Here is a 20,422-nt window from a genome sequence, read left to right on the forward strand (position 1 = left end):
TAATTCCCAGCGCTAACTGGCTCTCAGAGCTGTCCGCTGGGCTGAAATTTTGGATGTTAACACCAGAGTGAACTTCCTCCTATGTTCCTGAGAAGAAATACAAAGGCTTTCTAAAAATTTCTCAACTTCAAACCTGAGTGAGGAGCCCTCCCTGCTATTCTGTGGCAGGCTGTGTGTATTTGGTTTTCTCCGCTTGGATTGTCCTTTTTGTTTGAAAGAAAGGATCTCGCAACCCGAGCTCAGGAAAGTCCTCACGACTGAGTTGGATTATTAGTGCTTAGGAGGGGGAAGACCACTTAATCCCACTGAAGTGAGAAGTGGGCCCCATCCTGGGGAAAACGGACAGTCGTAGGGGCTGTTACAGCTTTTACAGTATGACCCTTGGGGCATGGAACTTGGCGGGAAATTTAAAAAAACAAAAAGAATTCTGCACTAGAAGTAGTCAAGAACTCGTGTTCCTCTCGATGGCCTTGGTATGTAGGTACTTACCTTGTGAGTCTTAATTACACAAGCCTGATAATTAATATGTACCGAACATTCTTAGACTGAGACTTAAAACTAAATCCTTCTAGAGCTGTTTTCATATGGCAGCATTATTAATCATCTGTTTTCTACTTTATTTTTTAATTGAAGTATAGTTGATGTACGATATTATATAAGTTACAGGTGTACAATATACTGATTCACAATTTTTCAAGATTATACTCCATTTTTGGTTGTTATAAAATATTGGCTATTTTCCTTATGTTGTACATTATATTCGTGTAGCTTATTTTTGAATATAAATTATGTATTATTTTTGAATATAAATTCATAGCATTTATATTTATTAAGTTTCTTTAAAAATGGCTTGTATTTTAACTGTTCACACAGCTGAGCCTCTGACCCTTTCTTTCTCTGCCTCTTGGTTGTTCTGAGGCTCCTGTGTCTTCCCTAAGGCTAGACCTTTGAGAGGAGACAGTGTAACTGGGCCACATCTCTGGAAAATAAGGTGAACGGATTGTGTACGCAGGTTCAGCGTGCGCTCAGTTCTGTGTAGCCTTTCTGTTGTAGCCACCTGTTAACCCCACAAGCTTCACTTACTCCATCATATTCTCAAGTCAAGTGTCATGAAACATGATCAGTAAAACCTGTAAAATCTGTCCAGTAAAATATCATTAATATAAAATATCTGATTGGTAAAATAAAACTGTTAAACTGCTTCTTTTGCATTTTAATTAGTTTATTGAAGTGTAGTCAGTGTACAACGCTGGGTCAATTTCTGGTGTACAGCATAAATGTTTCAGTCATACGTACACACACATACATTCCTTTTCATATTCTTTGTCATTATAGGTCACTACAAGATACTGAATATAGTTCCCTGTGCTCTACAGTGGAAACTTGTTTATCTGTTTTACATACAGTAGTTAGCCATTAAACTGTTGTTGGTTTACTTCAAGTTTGGGGCCATTAATCCGCCTCAAATAATTGTACATTTATTGCATAGTTGGTGCTTCAGGTGCGTGTCTGCCTTCCTGAGGACAACTCTGGAAAGAGGGCTGGTGCTGGGTTCTGACTTCCCGTTGGTACCCTCCTCTAAGACTTTTACTAAATTTAATTCAACTTCCTAAGATTCGAGTTAGAATCAAAGTCCATGTTTTCTAGAGATATGAAAGTCCTTCATTCAGAAGAGACCAATTCTATTTTAATCACTATAACCATCCTTAATAAGAATGTTCTGCTGGAAAATAGTAATAATACTGTTGTAATAATAACAATAATGCTGCCAAGTAACATGAGTTCTCCCAGCATCTGTCTCCAACGTGACTCTTATGCCAAAACTGCACAAGAACTGCTCTGTCTGCATGGAAACCCCTCCTAAGAAAAAAAAAAAAGAAGCTGAGATTAAATTTTCTCTGGAAAATGAGTCATTTATAACTGACTTCACTAAAGCACAGACCCATGGTGCCCCTGATGACTGAGACCGTGTTTAAAATGAGAGTGTGTTGGTTTCCTGGGATGCCTGAAAAATTACCATAAACAGTTGGCTTAAAACAATGAATATTTATGCTCTCATGGTTCAGGAAGTAAGAAGTTGTTGGTCGGATTGGTTCCCTCTGGATGATCTGGAGGAGAAATATTCTTTGCCTTCTGCTTAGCTTCTGGGGGCTCCTGGCAATGCTCGGTATTCATTGGTTTGTAGCTACATCACTGCAATCTCTTCCTTTATCATCACGTGGCCTTCGCCTGTGAGCACGTCACCTGTGTCTCCGTGTCCAAGTGTCCCACTCCTTTCTCTTACAAAGACACCAGTCACTGAATTTGGGGCCCACCCCGATCCAGTATGATTATGTCTGCAAAGATCTTATTTCCAAATAAGGTTACATTCACAAGGATCAGGGTAAGGACTTGCACCTGTCTTTTGTGACTATATAATGCAATACACTCCAGAGAAGATAGACAAAAATATGTCAAAGAATGGATGTGAGATGCAAGACAAATTAACTCTTTGCTATGGGATGGACTCTCTTATCTGAGTCAGCACATCATCCAGGGCATTCTAATTATTTACCCCCCACCCCCACCCCCGATACTGGATTAAATGTATGTGCTCCCGTAATTACAGTGATTATATAAATGGTGATCCCGACTGGGACCCTTTGAGAGTCAAAAGGGGTGCCCATTGGATGGGGCCCTAGGGAGCAGGCATATGAATTTTCTGGGTACCCTGGAGGTAGGGTTGCACTGTAGGATATGTATTCTGGGGTAGCATTATCGTAGTTATTATGTTTTCCACGATACTGCTAGCGTCCTGTGGGCAGTGATTATGTCTTAATTCTGGGCCCCAGTGCCTGGCATTTCATAAATGCTTACTGAAATGAAATAAATGAAATAAAATTAAATAAAATGAGTGAATCTATAAATATGAAAAGAAGGATCTGGAATGGAGAAATTCTAATGCTCTTTTAAATGGTAGAGGAACTGAACAGCCTGGTGGCTGTGAAAACGCACCATGAGGCTCTCCTCTTGCAGGGAGTGCGCTTCTCTGTGCTGCTTCTGGACATCGCCCTTCTGGGTCCACCTTGACCTTCGCACTGTGATTGTCACTGCTCCTGGCCAGTGACTGAGCACAGTGGGGAAGCGAGTGGAGGCTCATTGCAATAAGACTGTTGTTCGTATTTATTCATTTGCTGCATTAACAGGCAGCTTTAGCTTGAAGACGCCCCTTAGGCCTGGCAAGTCTTAACCCTGCACTGCAACCAGATGCTTTCTACCAACTCTCCTTCCTCCTCACTCTTCCTTCACAGGGTTCAGATCTATGTCACAGTCTAAGCCCCACTTTTTTCCTTCCCTTTATCCACCATAAAACTCCTGTATGTTATTGTAGGTTGAATAATGCGCCCCCTCGAAGATGTCTATGTCCTAATCCCCCAAACCTGAGAATATGATATTCAACACGGCAAAAGGGACTTTGCAGGTGTGATTAACTTCAGAATTTCAGGACGGGAGATTATCTGGGGTCATCAGGGTGGACCCAGTGTAGTCATAGAGGAAGATGGGGGGTTGGAGAGAGAAAAATCAATATGCCTGCAAAATCAGGAGGAGGGAGGGGGACGTGACAGTGGAAGCAGAGGCTGGAATGACGCAGCTGGGAGCCCAGTTCAGACAGCCTCTGGAAACTGAAAAGGGCAAGGACTGGCTTCTCCCACAGAACCTCCAGAGGGAACACAGCCTTCTTGATTTTAGCCTGTAAGATCTGTTTCAGAGTTCTGACCTTCAGGATTACAATAAATCTGTGTTGTTTGAAGCCACAAAATTCCTGGTAATCTGTAACAGCAGCAGTGGTAGGAACCTGACACATCTAGTTCTAGTTTGGCATCTTCTTCTTCGGAATCTAAACTAACACAGGTGTGATTGCGTAATGTTTCAGGATCCGATGGGGGAAAAAACATAAATAATGGCTTAAGGGACTATTCATACAATTATTTCACTGTCTTGCCACTTTCGAAAGTCTTTAATTTTTAAAGCAATAAACGTTCCGTGATGGAATGAAGTTCCAGAAAGGAGACACTCTCTGTCTTCAAATGGCAGCCTGAATCATTTAGGAATATTATCCATAATAGCTGTGCTTGAGGAAAGATGTTTCAGAGACATATACATTGATAAAATATTAAGAAATCATGCTAAATAATGGATGATGCCAGTTCTAGGGAGAAAACAATAGTCTGAATGTTTGCTGAGGAGTATCTTGTGGAGTTTTGTCTGTGTTTACTAGACTGAAAAGCCTAAGCAAGTCCTTCGAAGGCGTTTGCGGTTCCGGAACACAGGTGGGCGACGGAGGGCGTGAGGCCACGCCTCCCAGTGCCACGCCCCCGGCCGCCCCTGCCCCGCCCCCGCCCCGCCCCCCGGCCACCCCCACCCACGGCGCCGCTGCGGTCACGTCCTGCTCAGACTCCATCGGAGAGAGCATGCAACGTTGACCACATTGTCTTCGTCACAACAGTCTTTGTTATTAGCCAAACCCATGGTAAGTAAGCCTGTTCGTTACTTAGAGACCAACAGATCTGAAAACTCTAAGGTTTCCTTAGAGACTTAAAACTCAGATTTTCTGTTAAATCCAAAGGAAAGGCTGTAGCACCTGTCGTCTTCATAGCGTTCTCCTTTATGTGAACGTGACAGGTCTCAGCTCGCTGTCTGCTCTGCTTAGGGTGCACGCGTTCTGTTGCGTTCTGTGAAGTGTCCCTGTTGCCCTGGCAGTCTGAATTGAATTAAGTAATCATTAATGACTTGCATTGTCTGAGAAATTTGAATTTAAACGCATGGGTATTAATATGGTTAGCCTTTTCTCCAAAAGAAACAAACAAACTCCAGGAAAACTAGCATAAGCTATTGTAGTCAGGACTTTTGTGAAGTGTTTTAGCTCATTTCCTCATAAAACATAATGCTAATACAGCAAGGTTTAATTTTCCAAATAGCATTGTGACATATCTGCATATTTTTAATTAACTGACCACAATTTAAATGGGATGTGACACCTGCCTGTTCTGTCATGAGAGGAATTAGGAGACAGGTACAATGGATAGACTGATTCAGATCCATCCTAATACATTATGCCTCAGTCAACTCATTAATTATTTTGCTGATTCAGTATTCACATTTTTAACCCTATTTTTTGGACGATATGTATGTTTAGAACATTTACTTAGGCCCAGAGAAAAAGTTACAGCCCCTGCCTCCAACTGTTTCACCACCAAGTGAGAGGTGGACAGGTGAGTAAATAAATCGTGACATGTTATAGAAAGAACCACAGAAGCATTGTGGGTAGAGAGAAACACAAAGGATGCTGAAATCTGGACTCGCAGGTGGGTTAGAGAAACCTTCATGGAGGGGGCAGTGCCTCAGCAGAGAAGTGGGTGATGGTGAGTTAGCCGGGTGAAGAAAGGGGAAGGATGGGTTTGTCCACACAGCAGGAACAGAACACGTAAGGTGAGAACAACCATGCTGCTTTTGGGAAAGTGATGTGGCATTATTATTGCATAAGTCAGGATGTGTCTGAGGTGGTGGTAAGAGATAATGAAGTGGTAGGCAAAAACTTCACACACTCAGGGCCACACCAAGCTCCTTTCTTTACCTTCTTTTCTCAAAAAAATCTCATGTTGCCTATTATTATCTCGAAATGTCTTTCTCATTTCCTCATTTTATTTGCTGTTTTTTTCCTTTCTGTTCTTAATGGAAGACAACTTAATTCAGATTCAGTTCTTGCTTTATGGCTTCCCTGTGGTGTATATCTTTTGAAACTATTTTTTCTTTGCTTGAGTCTTGGGTTGTGGTTTCTGATCTGTTTCATCCTCTTGTGTGCCGAGTTGGCACTATCTGCTTCTCTCTTTCCTCAGATCTGAAAATTCAGCTTGGATGCTTGCTGGGAAAGACAGGTTAGAAAGTGGAAGGAAGCCCGAGAGGCTGGGAGTGCCCTGTTTGAGTTTACAAAAGAATATGATATGAGATTTTCATTTTAGAAAGCCCACCCCGGCAATATGTTTGGTAGAGTCAGAAGTGATTGAGCTGGAACAGAGGAAAGAAATTAGGGGCCAGGGCAGAAATTAAATTAAAAAATAATGATAACAATGGGAAAAGTGAAAGAGTGGTAGAACTAATAAAATTGCTTGCAGATTAAATCTGTGCAGTTTTCCAGCCTGGGTATCCTGAGTGGATGCTGGTATCATTACCTGAGTTAGAAAACATGGAAAGAAAAGCAGATATAGGAAGAAAGATGGTGCCTTCCTTTTGTTGACAAGTTGAATTTGATTTGCTGGAGAAATCTAGGGTGGAATTGAATCTCTCTCTCTGGAACTCATGAATTCAGTTCTAGACGTGTAATATGGATGAGAGTGCCATCAGTCAAGAGAGAGTAGTGAAGACTGTCATAAATAACATTCAGAGAGTTAATAAAAATGAACATGTACAAATATTAACTACTATATATAAAAGAGATGAAAAAATGTCTTCTGTATAGCACAGGGAACTCTATTCAATATCTTACAGTAACCTCTAATAAAAAAGAAGATGAAAACAAATATGTGTATGTATATGTATGACTGAAACATTATGCTGTACACTGGAAATTGACACATTGTAACTGATTATACTTCAATTAAAAAAAAAACACACAACAAATACTTTGTACCAGGCACTGTTCTGACTGCTTTGCATCTTTTAAGTCATGAAGTTATCGCACCTCTATGAGGCAGATCCTGTTTTACCATCCCTGTGTTACTGATGAGGAAACTGAGACTCAGATTGGTTAATTAACTCATCCAAATTGCAGCCAGATGTGGAAGAGTTGACCTTCAAACTCAGACTATCTTCCACTCTCTTGACCTTCCACTCCACTCTCAGGAGAAATAGAACAAATGAGAAGCATTTGGACATCAGATCTCTCAAGAAGCACCAAAATTTGTGAGTTGATGGAGATAAAGGAGCCTGAATAAAGAACAGGGACTAAGCAGAGGGGAGGAAGTATAAATTGCTTTAGAGAAACAAATGGAAGACAGCATTACAAGCAGGGAGTGATCAGTGGTACCACAGACTGGAGGAGAGCAAGTAAGCTGAAGCTGAAATGTGTCTGTTCAAATTAGCGTTTAATGCTATGGTCCCTGCCTACATTGCTCATAGGCTTTTTTTTTTTTTTTTTTTTTGGTAGTATAGAGATTTTTTTTTTTTAATTGAAGTATTGTCAGTTACAATGTGTCAATTTCTAGTGTACAGCATAATGGCTCATAGACTTTTTATAATGATGAAAAAATGATTCTGTAAATATGTAGAAAACAGTGACTCTCCAAATTAGACTATTACAAATATTCAAATTTGTCTTCCTCTGGGCACTAGGCTGAATTGTACTCCTCTGCTGTCTTTGAAGCTAGGTGAAGCCATATGACTTTCTTTAAACAATGAAATATAAATTGATATGTCACTTCTGCATTTAAGTACCTCTGCATGTTTCACTGGCTCCTTTTTTCCACCGTGGTGAGCCAGGAGCTCCTGTTTGTTGGGCACTAAGGAGACCCCCCTGTGTGCGGGACACGGGATACATGTGAGGTGTATGTGTTAAGTCACAATAACCCAGCCCATCAGGACGCATCAGTACATCAATGGCATCTTCTCTTCTATGGGCTTTTTGTCTATTTGTCTTAATTTTGAGAGTCCTAATAGGCCTGTGTGAGAAAATACATTATTACATCAGTGAACAAGAGTAGATATTCTTATGCTCTTGGGAAGTAAATGAGATACAAAAATACCAGACTAATAAAAATATCCAAGGAATTAGTTAAACACAATTTAATCATGAAATAGATATATTTCTATGTCAAGGGTTCTTTTTAATCTAAGTTTAACAAATCAGGTATTTGGAATATCAGGTATATGGAGTATTTACATATACAGGATAAAACATGGTAGCAAACATTTTTAGAAAGCTGATACAATTATAAAATTTGTAGTGAGTACATAATAAATAATGTTAAAAATCCATTTTTGATTATAATTTGAATGTCTGATGATGGATATGTAACAAGTATACTTATATGAAATTTCATTAAATAAAACATTAAAAATGCTACTGTTTCCTTCCTTAGATTTATGTAGAGCTTTTAAATTTACAAAGCACTTTTCATGTACATTATTGCAATTAATCAACTGACACTTGAAGTATTATTTTAAGAAATGAAAAAGCAAGGTAGAAATTTATGTTTTGTTTAAAGAGACATAATAAATGTATTATTTCAAATTAATGCTAAAACATTTTTTTCTCTGAAAAACTAATGTGCTATTATATTAAACTCCCTCTAGCATTCCAACATAGTGAGTACTGTCATCATGAGGAAAAAGGCCACCAAGTATTCAGTTTATGTTAGTAACGGAATAGTTGGTGTTTATAATTTAGAAACTTAGGCAGATAGGGCTTTGAAATATTTATATAAGGAGCACCAAAGGATGATTACACGAAGTCCCAAAAAATGCAAATAACATGTAGTCTTGTTTTTTGGATATTTTTCTCCACTCCATGTCTCTTCTCCCAACTTTGCATTCTAGAATTTACTTCTTTTTTATTACATTTGTTTTTATTTTTTGCTCTTTTTTATATTGTTATTGACATATAGTCAGTTTACAATCATTTGTCAATTTCTGGTGTACGGCATAATGCTTAGGTCATACATGAACATACGTATATTTATTTTCATATTCTTTTTCACCGTAAGTTACAAGATATTGAATATAGTTCACTGTGCTATACAGTGTAAACTTTTTATTTATCTTTTCTATGTTAGTTAGTATCTGAAAATCTCGAACTCCCAGGTTATCCCTTCCCACCCCTGTCCCCACCCCTGTCCCCACCACTAGAATTTACGTCTAATTAAACATCTGATATGGAGTCCAAGGAGCATGAATGTTTAACTTCATCAGTTACTTTTCTGAGTCTTCTTTCCCCTCTCTATATAATGTGATCTTGATTTTTTTTTTTGATTCACATTTCTTTGAGAAATCTACTGGTATTTTTCTCCTGTGAAAATGTGAGAAACAGAGAGTTGGCAGCTGTGACACGTCTCATGATGGAAGAAGTCCAGGTGATTGGCTGCCTGGCAGATCTTGAAAGGAAAATGCGGAGAAAAAATAAGTGCAATGATGAAATGTCTTTAAGGAGAACGTCTTTATTAATCAAAGGCAGAATTCGGGTTAAGGCTTGAGCACCCCAAGGACAGGGAGCAATATCTTGGGTCTACTGATAAACAAATGACAAAACACGTATCCAGGCAGGGCCCTCGTGGTCTTGGGCACCAGGTTGGTGGGGAGGAGTGGGGAGCGTGGGGTAACAGGGATAGAGAAGAGCTGACCATGAGAATCCCTAGGGGATGTAGCAGAGGGCACTGGGGGCCTTCAGGTGCTGAGATTATTCTCACAAATTTGTCCTCAGTGAGACCTGTGCCAGGGAAGTCAGGAGTCCAGTGATTGCTACCTCATTATGGGGAGGGAGTGCCCTGCAGTTAGAAACCGTGTCTTATTCATATGTATATTTCTAATTCTTGGTACCTAAAGGGAGAAAATATATGTTTGGTGATTTGACTGCTGTAACATATCCACTTCAATAAAGCGGCAACAGTGATGCCAAAGAAATGAAGGAAAAGGGAAAAGTCTAGTAAAATTTATTATGTAGGGTTGTCCTATTTAGCAAAAGCAAAGCAGAGCAAATGTGGCAGTAGTTTCATAGGTGTATACCTCTATCAGAATTCATCAAATTGTACATCTGAAATATGTACAGTTTATAGAAACTATACCACAATAATAAAGTTGTTAAAAAATAACAGGATACCTAGTTAAATTAGAATTAAAAATGAACTTCAAATAATTTTTTAGTCTAGCTATTTCTCAGATATCACCTGCTCATTTTATCTGGCAAACCTAGTGATGTCAGACCTCTCAGCACCACCTTGCCCCTGTGCATGTTTGACTGAAAGTATGGTTTTCTTTTCTCTATAAACAGTTCTCAATTAAAACTAATCAGTGGATTATAGCCACAGCTTTAAGTTTGACTTCTGCCAACAAAAATTCCATTGAAATGTTTTTATGTCTTTTCTCTCCATAAAATCAAGTGTAGTAATATCCTGAGGGTCCTACCCATAGAAAGTGATAAAGTCTACACTTCTGAGGACAATGTAAATTGACATCTTACTGCAATTTTTATGGAATCAGACTGTGGGTTCACTGAGTACAAGCAGCGATATCAGAATAGCATGAATCATGTCTTACGTTATCCTGCTCCAGCTGACAGAGCAAAGGGATTTATAGCCCGAGCTGCCCTTCCTTTATTTAGGCATTTCTGCATCTCTCTTTTTTCAAATGTAAGTACCTGCTTTCACTATTTTTATCACTTATCTTGAGAGCCGAAACTGGTAGGACCACATTTCCTATCGTAGAGTGTACACAGGATTATCTGAATAGCACTTAGAAATACGTATTCCTGGTAGGTTTCATTATTTCCCCAGTTTCTCTGTGTGGGGTGAATCGGTTCATGAAGCTTTAGACTATGCAATGCCTGGCTGGTAGATCTTTGTTTCTACTTTTAGAATTTTAGTTATAAAAGTCGTGCTGAATGATGAAGTAAACAGAAAACTGATTGCCTTAATAAATGGCTAACTCAGACCACTTCTTATTACTCAGCCCTGTGTGTTTTGACATATTCTAAAAGTGGTTATTTGCCTTGTCATGCACACAGGGATACGTGTAAGCAAAGTGCATGTGTGATGAAGTCTCCACGTTCCGGCTTTTACATGTAATGACATAAAGTAGCTCATGTGTGCTTGTTCTGTAAAGTTGTATTACCTATTTTTTTCTTAAGTTTTGATTTTTGAAACATTTAATATTGTTTCTATTACAAGGTGAAAACCTGTGGGTTTTGGTTGATATCGAGATATTATCATTTCCCGACTTTATTTATTAAGAAAATTGGACTGTAAGTACTAATTCACCAAAATAAATAGTGGCTTCGATGACTAAGAAGACAACACCAATTATTCCGCGTTTCAGAGGCCCGGGATGGCCGACTGCAGCGTTGGTTCAGCAGCTCCGGGGTGCTTCTGCACTGCTGTCGCCGGAGTGCCGACCTCTTGCTCTCAGGTTTGTTGCCTCCTGGTTGCAAGTTGGCTACTATGGTTTTATCACCCTGTCTTCCGATCGTCAAGTTCCGTGGCCTGTGGCGATGAGGTCAGAACGGCTAAACAGCTCTCTTTTCTGTTTTCCTCAGGGAGCAAATCATCTTCCAAGCGTTCTGCCGATTTCCCTTCGTCTCGTTAGAACAGGTCATGTGGGCAGGCTTAGCTTTCCCGTTTGGGGGAGGTCCACCACTCCAGTTAACAGGCTCCACTGGACCACCTGTCCTGCGCCCCATTACCTTTGGGAAAATGAGACTGTGAGGGAAAATTTGGATTCTAAATGTTAGCAGGTGTTTCTTTACTTCTATATTCTGTGTCTGCACTGTTTTGACTTTGAATGAAGTGGACGTGGACAAGGGTGACATTGTTATAGGTTGAACTTGACTTAGTCTACATTGTCCATACTGCGCCACTAAATTAAGTCAAATCACGTGATTTCAAAGAGCTGACATTTTATGATATAATCTAATGATATGAAGTAGATTAATAATTAAGACCAGTGCCAAAACCTGATGATCTTTTAAGTGAGAAGTTGTATGTTATTTTTACCACTTAAAATGTGGCTTAATTTTTTTTGCTGTGATTTTCAAATGTAGGTTAAATTCTTTTGTTTTTATTTGACTTTATGTTCTTGTATTGGGGTGGTGTTTACAAGAGTCGACATAAGAAGGACGTGTCTTAATGGAGCTTGGTCTAGAGGAAGAAATAATTTCTGAAAAATTTCAGCAAGAACTCTTGTTGCTAGATCTTGGAAAAATAATCGTATTGCCATTATACTTTTCTGGGGATAGATGACTGGCCCTTTAACACGAAGTACCAGAGCCTTGAATTTGCCCAGTGAAGTTTTTAGGTGGCAATAGGGCAGATGTTGTCCAGAGAACACCAGGATAGGAAATGTGGACAGTCGCCTCCATGGAACATATGGAAAGCAAGTAAAAATTTGTACAGGCATGACGAAGTTCAACTATGCATGGAAACACAAACTCTGGGCATCATTTTAGGATCCAGGAGACAGCTATGATGTAGCAGAAGACAGAACAGCAGCCAAAATATATGGACAGATAAAGAACTGGAGTCATGCCACCAGTTTTCAGAACATCAGTGTGATTCTGATGTGAAGACTGGATGGATGGGAAAGAAGAGAGCTACCACAGCCTTGGGCCTGTTGGAGCACAAACATAATGGTTGAACCTATGTGTTTGGGAAATAAGCTGAAGGAGCACTGGTGGAATGCCTACTCTGCTTTTTCGGAGGCAAGGTTTTCCTTGAAATCCCTGAGGTTTTCTTAACCTCACTCTCTAACTGGAAATGCATGATTCAGCCCCTCTTAGCTCTCCATTCTGTGGAACGGCTGCCTGCAGGAAGCTCACAAGTTGGTCTGCTTCTCCAAGCCCTAAGTGGGGAGGATGGAGTCCACTTCCCTGGTTGAGGATTCTACTTCTGGGTCTCGGGTTGAAGCCCATTGCTGACACATGAATGAGCCACACCCTCCCCTTCAGCTTTTATTGGTAATAGCACTGATGTTTTGATCTCCAACTGCTTTTTCTTTGTCTCTCAAGTAATTCCAGACTTGTGAGGAGAAAAAGGGTGCTGTTAACGGGTTCCTTGAAATCCACATGTCTAGGTGCTTTTGTCAGGGTCTACCTGTTAGCTCTTCAAATGTAAATAAATAAGGGCACTCCACGAGAAACGCTGGGTTGAAAAAGATGTAGGTGTTTCAGTTCATCTCCGTTATGTTCTTTCAACAATGTTGGTGCAACTGTAGCCCATTAGTAGAAGTAGATTATCTGGAAAATGTTTTTTGTGCCAGTCCATTCACAGTAGAATGACTTTTGAGAAACTTTGAGGTGATAAACTCAAGAGGAGATTGGTTACACTAAAACTGGATTAATGGAAAGTGACTTGGTAAGAATTCTTGACAAGGTAAGAATTTTGGCCACTAAAAAAAATATTTGAAGACATTAGAGCAGATTAGCTTTGGGGAGGGCAGACTCATGGGGATTTGAGAATTTTTTTCTGATCTCGCACGTTCATCACATGGAAGAAGGAAGGGTCTTATCTAAGCAGCTCCTAACTGTGTTTGCAAGATTAAAGGAAGCAGATTCGGCTCAAATTTATCATTTTCCATCAAATGAGAAGGGTATCCTTGGGAGATGGTGAAAAACTTCCAGAGGTTTTTAAGTATTGACTGAGCAAATGTTTGTAAGTGATATTTTAGAGGACACTCAAGAACCAGATAGCAACTGGGCTATCTCTAAAGTTTCTTCCAACCTTGACTTTTTAATCTTTTAATTCTGTGATTTAGATTCAGTGATACAGTCTAGAGTGCTGTGGAAAGGTGGTATAGTGCATATCAAGGTAGTGGGCAATGCTAACGGAAGTCACTGGAGCTATCCCAAACAGGGTCCTTGTGGTCAGACATTATCTTTGGTGTGCACCCCCAGCTAAGCCTCAGCTCTGCATAACAGAAACATGATTTTATCATTCTGCCAGTCTTCATCAGGCTCAGGAAAGCTTCCACTCTCTGATGAAGCTTACATGAGACCGATGTATGAAACCAGAATGCCAATTTACTCATTTACGATGAGAAATAATCCTGCTAATGGAGTATGTATTCAATTCCTCTGGCCAACACGTCTCCTTGTATGCACATTACATTGGAAGCTGAGTTAAAGTCAGACTGTTGTTTGTTGAGCATGGGACCAGAATGACCTGACCTGTCTCTGGGGATTTAATATTTGGTGCTATTAGGCCATCCGACCTGATGCATCCTTCTCTGCCATAGGCTGTGCACTGCCACCTGGATATAGGAGGCCTTCTCTTATCACCCTTTCTTTGGTTTGCGTTTACAGGACCTGTCTGTGCTTCTCATTCAGCCCTTCTTTTCCTTTTGCTTCTTGGAAGATTGATTGCCTTTAACTTTCTTTAGTGGTTAGGTGTACAGGCCGTGTGAGTGCTCGTTCAGGTTCTGACACTGCCGTGGTTTCTTAGTTAACTTGCTCACCCTCTCCATAGCTGTCGCCTGGTCTATAAAAAGCGTAATAATAGTGCTTATATCTGTGTTGTTGTAATGAGTTAGTGAGTGAGTATGCTAGACGAGCTTTGAATAATGCCTGGCACGTACTGAGAAGTCAAATATTAGTTATGATTATTACCAAAATAGCCACAATTAAGTGATTTTGCTCTGAGAGACAATGGTTTTATTTAGTTTTATTTTGGGAAAAAAAAAACTAGTTATATACAAGAGACCCTCTATAAGGCTATCTAAGACTATCTGCTGATTTTTTAGCAGAAACTTTACAGGCTAGAAGGTAGCGGCACATATATTCAAAGTGCTGAAAGGAAAAACTTCCAACCAAGAATACTCTACCTGGTAAGTTTATCATTCAAAATTGAAGGAGAGAGAAAGAGTTTCCAAGACAAACTAAAGCTAAAAGAGTTCATCGCACTAACATAGCCTTTCAAGAAATGTTAAATGGACCTCGAAATGTTCCTGCTAACCAAAGCTTTATACAGATTCAGTGCCATCCCCTTCAAAATACCAAAGAATTTTTCATAGAACTGGAACAAATAATCTCAAAATTTTTATGGAACCATGAAAGACCCAAATAGCCAAAGCAATCTTAAGAAAGAAGAGCAAAGTTGGAGGTATCACACTTTCTGATTTCAAACTATATTGCAAAACTGTTGTGATCATGCAGTACATTATTGGCATAAATCAGACACAGAGATCAATGAGACAGAATAGAGAGCCCTGACACAAACCCGCATTTATATATCAGGTAATTTAGCACAAAGGAGCCAAGAATATACAGTGAGGAAAAGACAGCCTCTTCAATAATTGGTATTGGGAAAACTCAAGACAGCTGTGTGCCAAAAAAAAAGAAACTAGACCACTTTCTTACACCATATACCAATAAATAAATAAATAAATCCTCATAATGGATAGATTAAAGACTTAAATGTCAGACCTAAAAACATAAAATTCTTAGAAGAAAACAGGTAGTATGTTCTTTGACATTTCTTAGCAATATTTTTCTGGTTATGTCCCCACATGCAAGGGCAACAAAAGCAAAAATAAACAAATGGGACTACATCAAACTAAAAAGCTTTTGGACAGCAAAGGGTACAATAAAATGAAAAGGTAACCTATTGAATGAGAGAAGATGCTTGCCAGTGATATATCTAATAAGAGATTAATACCCAAAATATATGAAGAACTCACACAACCCAATATCTAAAAAACAAATGACCTAATTTAAAAATGGGCAGAGGACATGAATAGACATTTTTCCAAGGGAGACATACAGATGGCCAACAGAGACATGAAAAGATGCTTAGTATTATTAATCATTAGAGAAATGCAAATCAAAGCCACAGTGAGATACCACTTCACACCTGCTGGAATGTGTATTATCAAAAAGTCAACAAAACAAGTGTTGGGAAGGATGTGGAGAAAGGGAATCCTTGAGTACTGTCAGTGGGAATGTAAATCGATGCAACCACTATGGAAAACAGTGTGGAGACTCCCCAAAAAGTTAAAAATAGTGCTGTCATACAATACAGCATTTCCACTTCTGGCTATTTGAAGAAAACGAAAGCACCAGTTCAAAAACATGAACTCCTACGTTCATCGCATCATTATTTGCAATCGCCAAGATACGGAAGCAATCTAAGTGTCCACTGATGGATGAATAGTTAAAGAAGATGTGGTGTGTATAGGTATTTACATGTATATACTTATATACCTATACACACAATGAAATATTACTCAACCATAAGAAAGAATATAATCTTGTCATTTGTGGCATGGATAGATCCAAAGGTTATTATGCTGAGTGAAATAAGTCAGACAAAGACAAATACAGTATGATTTCACTTATATGTGAAATCTAAAAAACAAAACAAAAACACACACAAAAAACCAAAACAAAACAGAAACAGATTCACAGATACAGAGAACAAACTGGTAGTCACCAAGACTGGGGTGATGAGGTGGGCAGGTTGGGTGGAATAGGTGAAGGAAATTAAGAGGTACAAACCTCCAGTTATATAATACATGTCACAGTGATGTAATGTGCAGCGTAGGGAATACTGTCCATTAGTACTGTAATAACTGGTGACAGAGGGGTACCAGATTAGGCGTATCGTCCCAATCAATTTGTAATGTATGTAAATGTTGAATTACTATGTTATACACCTGAAACTCATATAATATTGTAGGTCAAGTATATTTCAGTAAAAAAAAGATAAAGTAGTGTTAAGTATATGGTAAAACTGGAAAATATCAACTAAGTCATATAGAGTTCATTGACCGTTTTTTATGCATTTTGAATATAAGAAAAAGTTGTATTTTATGACACTGAGTAGTTCTCTGAACACTAATACTATGTCTGGAAATATTTTACTTTGAAAGTGAGCTCTTTTGGAAATCATTTCTCATTTAGCTCCACTGAGTAAAAAAATGAGAAATGAAATAAAATCCAATGAAGAGCTGCTGTCAGATTATTTATGTCACACCTGCTAGGTGAGGTGCTTCCCTTGCCCACTGGTTTACCTGTTTAGCCCTGTGAGTTTGATGCTTTGCTTCCATTGTGTGTTGAAGATATGACTAATTATCTAGTATTATATGTGTATATAAAATAAATTGCCATGAGCTGGGTAACTTAAAACAACAGAAATTCATTCTCTTGCAGTTCAGGAAACCAAAATTCTGAAATCAAGGTGTCAGCCAGGTTGATTTTTCTGGAGGCTCTGAGGAGAAGCCATCCCAGGGGTCTCTCCTGGCTTCTGCTGACTCCTGGAAATCCTTGGCATCCCTCAGCTTGTAGCTGCATCACGCATGCGTCTCAGAATTTATCTGGCCTCTCTCTCTTATCTGAATCTACATCCATTTTCACATATTTTTTGGTATTTGTCACAGCAGCATTCTGCTTCCTGGTATCAAAATCCATGTCAGTTTCCCAGGCTGTCAGGACAAATGACTACAAACCACCTGGCTTAACACAACATGAATCTCTTCTCTCACAGGTGAGGAGTAGTCTGAAGGCTGATGGTCTGAAATCGAGGAGCTGGCAGGACTGGTCTCTTATGGAGGCTCAGAGAAACTGCCCCACGCCCCTCAGGTCACGGTGGTTGCTGGCAGTCCTTGGTGTCCCGTGGCTTGCAGGTGAGTCATTCTGATCTCCGTGTCCATCTCCACATCACCTTCTCTGTGTCTGTGTCTCTCTCTGCATCTTCTCCTTTTATAAGGACTGCAACCATTGGATTTGGGCTCGCCCTACATCCAAGATGAGTTTACCTCAAGATCCCTAATTAATTATATCTGCAAAAACCCTATTTCCTAATAAGGAAATGCATTTATATTTTTGTTGGAAAGTAAAAGTCGCATTTCATTAGGTTCCAGGAGTTTTCTGACATACCTGACTTTTGGGGAGACACTATCCACTTGACTACATCTTCCATCGTACAAATGGGAGAGGAGGGCAGATGGGTGCCTTGAGAGTAGGTGCGCTGGAGGGAAGTTTCATTCTAATGATTTCTACGTGTGCACGTGTGTAGATGTGCGTGTGTGTGTGTACGTGCATGTGTGTGTGTGTGAAGTAGGTTCCTCAGCTAAGTCTGAGAAGCATGATTTCAGCATGGTTAACATAAGCCTTGAAAGGGTTGGTATGGAAAGTGCGAGTGGACTGACAAAATACATTAGAATTGAGATCTGTGGTCATTAATTCACCGAGGCAACTATGTTACTAAGAACTCGAACTTCAGATTCCGTGGTATGGTCTTCCGGAGGCCCCGGTACAAGGTACATCTTCAGGTTTTCTATTTGAAATATAGACACAGAGCTATTGCTGATCCACAACATTTCCTATCAAAATTCATACCTATGTGCCCTTGGTATTTATTTTTTTCCGTGTGGAATTTTCTTGCTTTCCTTCTCCCTTTGTTGACGGTCTGTCCAAGAAGATCCCTCATGGGTAGTTATCTCAGGTGGACTGTTTCAAAATTAGTTGCTCCATTTTTGTGTTTCCACAGACTAGCTCTTTTATATTTAATGCATTTCGCCTTCTCTCTGTCAGAGTTAGTGGCAGTCTGCACGTCCGTCACGCCGGCCCGGCTGTGAGGGCTCGGCAGTGAAGGGGTGGGTCGCGTTGAGCTTTGGATCCCTCTTGCATCTGTTGCATTGCATTGCACGGAACAGACACTAAAGAAGTGCTTTCAGAACTGAGTTGGTGACAGGCTGCAATTACATTTATGTGTTACAGTTCATATAGGAAGATAAACCTACTGACACAAAATTGTTATGACTTTTTCTGGTAAAGGAGATAGATTAAGAACAAACCATATCTTCTCTCTTGCCAAGAACTCTTTGATCATCAAAACCTGGCCAGGTTTAACAGTGCACACCAGGAGCCTTGAAACAGAGAAAAAGAAACTAGCTTATATGAGAATTTCATTAATTTGTGGCTTATTATTGCAATTATCTTGCCAAGAGATTTAACTTGTTGCTAGCAATATGGCCTCCAAAGATTGGCATTGTTTATTATTATCAGTGTGTTGCTTATTGTGTTTTTTCTAAGCAATATCTTAATCAAAAACTGCATTTTTTTTTAACCTAGGGCTGTATCCACACACTTTAAGTCACTTACTGAATGTTGACTTTGTCCTCACCACTTTGCTATACACTGATGTCAGAGTTTATGTATGTGCCAAATGATAGAGATTTTTTTCATTATGCATATAGTACTCAAAAAAGCTTTTAATCATTTCAGTTCATTAAGATGTGCCCTCCATGTTATTATTCCTAAAAGGCAGGGTTGGTTTCTGTTTGTATTGACCTAACCATCACTTGTCGCTACTATATATGCCATCTCCAGATTGTTGTAGGGTTCTGGAGAACTACATATATTGATAAAGATATTTACACTTGCTTAAAAATAGAAAAATATTTTTCATTTGGAATTTGCTAAGAAAAGGAAAATGCTCAATTAAAAAAACACTTATAGAGAACTAAGAAAATGCTCAGAAAATCAATCATTTTTCTTGTAGGTCAATTGAATCTGCCTAAGACTTGGCAGATCAATTTTAAAACTATTAAAAAATGTGTCCCATAAAATGAATGTGAAAACTTTGAAAACAGACTCTATTATTTTGGGAAATAGAAACATTTGGATATCCATGTCTAACAGCTAACAAATAAGAATATAAAAACGCATTAAAAACATTCTTTTGAGACTTGAATTATTGTGGAAAACAAAGGAAATATTTGAATAATATTTAGTGTTTTTTGATAGTATTTCCTTGAAAATAATAAAAGGCAGTTTCTAGCTGGCAATTTGTTCATTCAGAAGTGTCTACTTGGGGCCAGGTAAGGTCTTGTTCTCAAAAATTTAATGGCGAGGGGCCCTAGAAGTTCCCCACGTCCTGAGAGCCTGCGTCCTAGTGTCTGGCGACGGTGTAGTTGCAGATTACGTAAATGTGATTATGTGGTGAGTGTGGCAAGGAGGCCGAATCTGGTAATACGGTCCCTCAGCAGCAAGCCGCGTCCTGAAAGCTGAGGAAAAGCTCCCTCTGCTTCACATGTTACGGCTTCTTATGTTTGTTCCAGAAAGGTCCACGCAGAAGGTATTTATGTTTTTATTAGAAAGTGGAAGTCGCATTTCATTATATACCTAGCTTTACTTGGCATGAACGCAGTTTTTTTTTTTTCCAAATGAATCATATGCTTAATAAGGTGAAAAACATGCATTTTAAGATGAAGAATAATTTGCATTAAAATAAAATGAAGCTTGTAAAGTTCAATTGCCTGTAATCTCACTAAGCCGCTCTAAGTGTATTTTATTGAGTTTCAATGGGTTACAGCAGGACTGCCTGAAGAAGGGCATTCTCAATGGGGAAAAAAGAGGCAAGCCTTTAAAAAATCCACCCAGAAAGATGCTTCACTCAAATGTAGTGACAATGCGAAGAAGGCTGAAACTTGACTTTGGAAAAGAATGTCCTCTGGGAATAGGTTTTCCCAATAAGTATGCAGTTTTTCATATTACGCACTTCTGAATGTAGCACTGGGCCAGCGCGGTGCATCATGATTTCTCGTTTCTACTGTGTTACAGATCTGTCTTTGTATCACAGTAGAGTTATTTTTAAAAATGAGAAGAAAAATATGGTAGCTCTGATGGGGTTTCTGAGAAAATACCCGCCCAGGACTCCTCATTGAGAAATTTCATGATGCAACCTCT

Source organism: Camelus dromedarius, chromosome 21 (assembly GCF_036321535.1).
Source record: "Camelus dromedarius isolate mCamDro1 chromosome 21, mCamDro1.pat, whole genome shotgun sequence".
In the NCBI taxonomy this organism is placed as follows: Eukaryota; Metazoa; Chordata; class Mammalia; order Artiodactyla; family Camelidae; genus Camelus; species Camelus dromedarius.